Raw genomic sequence first — 7,291 nt, forward strand, 5'->3', positions numbered from 1 at the left:
CATGCATGAAAATAAGCTGTAGCAGACAACATCAAGCCGACACACAATACTTCAATCTTCCCATGTTTGTGTCGACCATGAAGTTGCTGCAACTCATTGCTGTTTCCTTCGATCGTGAACTCAAAACGAATGAAGAAAAAATATTTAATTTATTTTTCTCTATGTTATACTTGACAGAAACTAGAATACCATGATTGCATCGATCGAGTGACCTAAATCTACATCAATCATTACAAATTAATGGTATTCTTATTTAGATATAAAAAAACACCATGCCAGGTAGACTGCAAAAGAAGATTGATATCAGCATAGCAAAAAGTTTTGATAGAGGTTCTACACTAGCGAATTAGAGATAAAATCTTTTAACCAAATATCCCAAGAAACGTGTGATTAAGTATGAACGAGATTAATCATCTATATATAATTATGGATATAAGTATACTTTCACAACAGCCAGCATTACAAGTAAATTTGTTTGACATCCTGGTGTTCATATGATTTATATTAATATCCGGTAGGTTTGAGGATCACACATATATGGATTTTTTTATCACGAATATACTCTTATTCGTGATAAAAATTAATGCGAGTCAATGCCATCCGTGTCCTGTCAAGAATCTTGTATGTTTTGGGAAGCAAATTTCTCTAATCAACACACACACACACACACACACACACACACATACGCATACATGTAAGCTGATCAAGTGTACTTTTCCAACTAGAACTTAATTAGGGTTTCCTTTGGTACACGTTGTCATTTTCAGGCTGGAAATGTCGACTGTGCCGAAGATAAGAGTTGGTGAAAATCCTAGCCATTTGAATGGTAGACTATAATAAATTATTTTACGTTGTAGATGTGTGATATACCTAATCCAATAGTTTGTCTTTCTCAGGACAAGGGATTGAAGTGGGGTTCGGGACGAGCTAAAAACTATAAATAAATAAAATTCAAATCTTACTGCTTTATGTAATAAGGGTACTGTTTCTCTCTCTTCTTTATTCATAATATAAAACGGAAAAACTGCTTTGACAATAACAGTTCGATTAAGAAATTAATTAACATTTTTAACTAACTAAGGTTCATATAATCATTGCTATAAGAAGTCATTTTTACTGTAAGCGTATAAATAAACAAAATATGCACAGTTTAAATCAACATCCACACGCCATATAATATTTTATATATATATATATATATAATTCATAGAGCTGTAAATTGCTTTTATTATTATTATTATTATTATTATACTAAAAACAAGGTTTCATAAATAATGATAAATTAACTATATGTTTATCATTTGAAACTTACCAACAAAGCTTAAGGGACTTTTTTTTTATAAAAAAAATGTTTTTTTACTGTAAATTGATCGGTATGTGCATGTATTATCAGGCTACCTAGTTTTTGTACATCAAGGCTAAGTTTATTTTTTCGTTATGATCAACGGTGATATAAAAGTACTGATTCCTGCCAATTGAAACTAGAAAATTCAACCAATTTTACTTTTCAGAATTTGATTTCTAATAATTAAAAGGGAGAATGTGAACCTCATTAGGTTAAGGGAGAATGTGAACCTCATTAGGTTTGTTAAGGGATACATACCAACCTATTTAATTTCTTGCAACTTACTAGGAATCACACCTTCAAGTTCCAAAAGCTATCCAAACGATTATTTGGTGTACATGGTTAATTATTGAATTTTATTTTGATTAATTGGAATATTAGAAAATCATTCTACGTGATGATTGAGTCGTGGATTGTATTGGTTTATCCACTAAACCAATCTTAGGTTTTACAATGCCTTCTTAACTAGTTAAATTTGAGTTTTATAACAAGTAGAATATTTATCAATATTGTCAATTTTTTTTATCAATAATATGCATTCCATTGCTATATATTACATCAATATATTTTGATCTAACAATATTGAAAAACTATTCAACTTTCAAATGGTATTAAGGCATGGTTAACCAAATGATTAGGAGTTTATATTTATTTACAATAATTCTTAATATTTCTCATGTTAATTTAATTTCCTAAATTCAAGCTCGATGGGTTTTTTTTAAGCAATTATGTATTTGGATATTAAAAAAAACTATTATTGTGAAATAAAATTTTAACATAATAATATAAATTGAAAAGCTCAAATTTTAAGCCTAATACATTGAAAAAAAACGAATAGGGTGGTAATTTCACTGTGCACATAGACTCAGTGTACAATAAAAGAGAATAATATAATAACTATTTTATCCTTCCTAAAAACCTCATTTGCTAAGCTTTTAGGGTAGTGTTATATTTGCATAAGGACCAATTGATCACTATAATATTTATTGAGGTCAAAGAAATCTTTTTACCTTTTAAATTGCATAATGTAATGGCTCTAATACCCTTGAAATCAAAATGAATCTACCTTTGCTTGAGGGACGAGTTTGTCTTTTTATTTAAAAATATACAATCAAATTTACTTAGTTACCTTTTTAATCAAAAATTTTTAAACTTGTAATTATGGGATAAATACATGGGCAATTTTGTATTTTAAAAAGAGCATTTAATATTTTAGAAATAAATGTAGAATGAATTTATTTGGTTACCTCTGGAATCATAATTTTTTAAGCTTGATTTAAAGGGCTTATTTGTCTTCCATTATGATTTTTTTTTTTGTAATTATGAGGTTAAAACATGTGCAATTTTGTATTTTAAAATAAATAATTAATATTTTTGATAGAAAAATTGCTAGGATATACAATGTATGTATTAACATTTAAGACTGCTTTGCACACTTAAAATAGTGCATATAGCGGTGTTAGGAGGTGGAAATTTTACAATCACAGTAGTGTTCAAAAGTTCATGGCATTTCTATTTAGATGAGGTAGCGTGTATGGTGGTGTGTTCGCTGGTTTAGCTCCGATAACTATTTTTTTCTCTCCTTTTGCCTTAAAAAACATGTTACCCAAGCAAAAAACCATATTGTGCTCTTGATTGAAATGCTATATACCCTCTTATTTTGTTTTAGTTTCATATTTGATTTTTTTTAGTTTGATTTTAAATTTTATTTTGTTTTTTTGGTAGAATGTTTGAATATTTTTAATTTCACCATTGAATCAATAAATGTTTTTTTCCACTTAATTTTTTAGCATTTAGTCCTTTTTTTTTTATAAATTTTGGGGCCTTTTATCAAATTAGTTTCTTTTCTTATTTCACCCTCTAACATTAAAATGTTTTTTTTCTTTTCTTTTATTTTGGTTTCAAATTTGATCATTTTTCCTTTTGATTTTGGGTTTTTGTTTTGATTTTTTTGTAAAATGTTTGATTTTTTTTTAACTTTACCCTTAAATCAATCAATGTTATTTTTTCCTTATTTTTTGTTCGACATTTGATCCTTGTTCCTTTATGTTACCATGTTTTTTTTTTCTTTAGGGCCTTTTATTAAAATTATTTGTTTTTTCAAGAATTTATGAATTTTTTTAACTTCATATATATATATATATATATATATTTGGTCCTTATTCTTTTATATTACTATTAGAGCTTTTTTATCAATTTTTTATTTTTAATTTCATCATCTAACATTGAATTGGTTAAGAAATGGTTAGGTTGCACCAAACTAATGACTAAGATAACAAGTTTGAAAAGTTATGAGTGATATTGATTTTTTTTTATTCTTTATAATTGATTTTTTTTTTTTATCATTCAACAATTTACATTTTATCTTCTTTTTTTTTTTCTAGTTTATTGAAAAATTATCACAGCCTTAGGCATGAGTTGCGTGCCAACAGGCATGCTCATGTTCATTTGGGTCATTTTTTTTTTAATTTTAAATTTCATTGTGACTTTCCCAATTAGATTGAAATGTATCTTCATTGATTTTTTCTTTTCAAAAAATATTTTTTCCATTATGATTACTCATTTTTTTTTCTTAATTTGATGTTATTATATAAAATAAACTTATTTAATTGGTCAAGTCTATGACCTAAATCATAAATTCTTGTTTTTTGAAAACACAATTGTGGTTTTTTGACATTTTTTCTTGATGGCCGTATCTATTTTTCTAGCCCACGCAGGTCAGGGACTATTTCTTACTATAAAAGTGTCGTATTATAATAAAAGGTTCTCTTGATCCCTTAAAAAGCATATTTACCTAAACGGGCGTCAATTCTTGTGAGCTTCTTTGAAGAGTTACAGAGATGAGACGAGGGTTGTTAAGAAAAAAATCAAATTTTGGGGGTCGATGTGCTTGCTGATCCCGTTCTACAAAGGACCTTGATTGCTGCAAATTATTATCGTGAGCATTAGCTAATTGAAAAAATAATTTTAATTTGGTGTTGCTATGAATGATTATTAATCAAATATTTACCACAATAATATCTCTCTTTTAAAAGACAAGGCGTAACGAGGTTTTGAACTCAAATCCAACACTCGTCATCCAAATAAAGAAAAACGAAGGGTCACAAACTCCCTCGTATAAAAAACCGATTGGAACTAAAGAGGATTTTACTACAGATCTCCAGTCTATTATAAAAACGTGGTGGGCCTACCACAACACACAAACACACAATTAGCTAGATTGTCCAAATCAGCACAACATTTATGCAGTTTTTCTGAAAAAAACCCACCCACAGACATTACCTTGGGGTATTCGATATGTATAAAACAAGAAGACTTTACCTTGGGATGCGACTCCAAGGGGCCAATTTGCTTTATATGTAACTGTTGATTTTCTATGCATGGAAAAAGAATCAGCTTTTATCTCAACTTGAACATGTCGAGGTAGTCGTTAACAATAAACAAGAAGAAGATGTTGAAGTAGATTTTCGACTAGCAGAGGCTGGATTTTTCCTATGATGGCTAACACATATATAGTTTTCTTCTTTTATCAAACCACTCGAACACATAGTCCTCTTTTTTTTATATATATAACTTAATCCAATGCTTCAGATGTTGTTGTTGAACTTTGTCAGGTTAAGATTTGGAACTATATGTTCACAAGAAATTATTTGCGAACATTTTAAGTCAATTGGATATAAATGGTATAGCCGAAAGGTAACTGCTCGTGTATGCCAAAATTGAATTAATGGCAATGAAGAAAAATATTTCTCATTTGCACACACCTTGGGAGCATACATATATAATTAAATAAATGCATAATTATCACATGCATGTTGTAAAAATAAAGTTTATAAATTATTTTTATTATTTTTATTTTATATTAAAAAGACACAACTTTACCAAAAAATATATTAATGAAGATGAAAGTTTCAGAAATTATAAGCATTTCCTCACATGCATGTAATGCAATCAAAGGTTTTAAGTTTTTGCTGCGCGAGGTTTTTTCTTGCGCGCACTCTTCCATGGATGAAACAAATCCAATGATTTTTACAGAAGAACTGTCATCAGCAACATCAAATTTTCCAGCTTCTTTCTAACATCAGGTTGTGATATGCCAAAAAAAGTTTATACAGGCGACCGCTTTGCTGAAAGTCTAAAGTTTTAGGCTCTCACAGAACATGATAGTACCGTTGAGGCGACCGACCATATCATGTGTTGCTCATGCTAGTGAGAGATTTTTTACTTGTGATACATCAGGAAAGAAGCATCCTCCACCACTCTGGACGGTCTCTCATTTCTGTCCTCCACAAATATAATTATATTCTTCTACTAAAGTAACTTAGCTATTGTGAGGAAAGCCTTAAGAATTTTTTTTAATGAATTAATGTGCAAAACTTGATTGTGTTTGAGAAACTAGTTAGAGCCCGCATCATTATATATTTCGGTTCCAATTTTTTTATTAAAATATTAATTTTTTATTTTTAAAAATTACTTTTGATGTTAATACATTAACACCATAAAAAATATCAAAATAATTAATTTAAAAAAAAAATTAATTTTTTTTCAAAAACAAAATACAAAAACAAATATTCTGGAAAGGAAAACTCTCATGTTCTTGAGTAATTTTCAGTTCAAGTCAAACACCGAATGTCTTTTGATTTGACAAGCAATTTAATACATCGTACAATTAATGACTTGCTCCCATGGTAACTTCCAAACGTCAAATGTTGGAATTGAAAACATTGGCCCTAGCTAGGTATAATTAGTGCTATGATATGGGTTTGACAATACCCGAAAGAAAAATCCCAAGAACCCTCTAATTGCACAACATAAAAAATAAGGTTTCACAGTTGTGAAATAATCTTTTTTTTTTAAATTTCATTACAATTTAATCACCTTAATTTGAAGCACCCATGTGGAAATTAGAGAGAGATCAAAATCATAAAGTCTACTACATTAATTAACATTAATAAACATGATCAAAGATCAGGATTAGGTGTGAACCAAGTGATTAGTAACATTTTGTAACGGGATCAATTTGAGGCAGTGGGGTCTATTCCTAATTTCCAATAAAAAAATAAAAAATAAAAAATAAATAGGAGGTGGGCCTCTAGAAAAAAAATGTGAGTGCCCACACGTAACAAAACATCCATATATTTATATTATAATTTTTTTTTCTTTTCGGATATCCTTTTCTTTGTAGTTAGCAGACAGTTCTTATTTCTGGGAGTGGTTGGAATTATAAAATGTAGCGGGAAAGGACGGGGCCGGTTCCAGTGGGTCCCATCATCTCTCCGACAACGACTTCTGTTTTCTCACACTGAAATTTGCAGCCAGCCGTCAGATCCTATTGATGATCTGATGGGCCCCCCATCCTGCCCCTTAAATTAGAAATGGGTATTCTAACTTGACACGTGTTTTTAGTCAACGGTCTCAAGTTCTGCCCAAGAAAATATCATGGAGGGAGTTTTTTTTTTTTTTTTCTATTGACGATTCTGTCCCTTAGCTCTGTAGAGCTGGTGTCATCTTGAAATGAACTTGGCCATGAAGATTGCTTCCTCATGTGACTACAAAAACTTCACTAAAGAATTTTAATGACATCCTCATTTTGTTTTACTTCCAGCAACTTGTTAGATTATAATTATAAAGTAATTAACAAAAATTGGACCCGAGGACACAGCTTACCCTTTGAGTTTTTTTTTATATATATAATTTAGAAAAAACAACTAAATTTTTTACTAAATTTTATAATTATCTTGTGTGTATAGATTGTCGACACCATAAAATATTGATTTAAATTGGAATTCTTGGATCAATTTCTTAATTTGGGAGGGCAGGAGACGTATAGAGCTCTTAGCCTTCTTCACAATTCCATCTTTCTCAATTCGAGATTGAATTTTTTTTTTCATTTCCCAATAACGATTAATTCCGATTTATGGCGTAGATCTCGCACCGTTGCAAGGA

Source organism: Populus euphratica, unplaced genomic scaffold, assembly GCF_000495115.2.
Source record: "Populus euphratica unplaced genomic scaffold, PopEup_1.0 scaffold20.1, whole genome shotgun sequence".
Lineage (NCBI taxonomy): Eukaryota > Viridiplantae > Streptophyta > Magnoliopsida > Malpighiales > Salicaceae > Populus > Populus euphratica.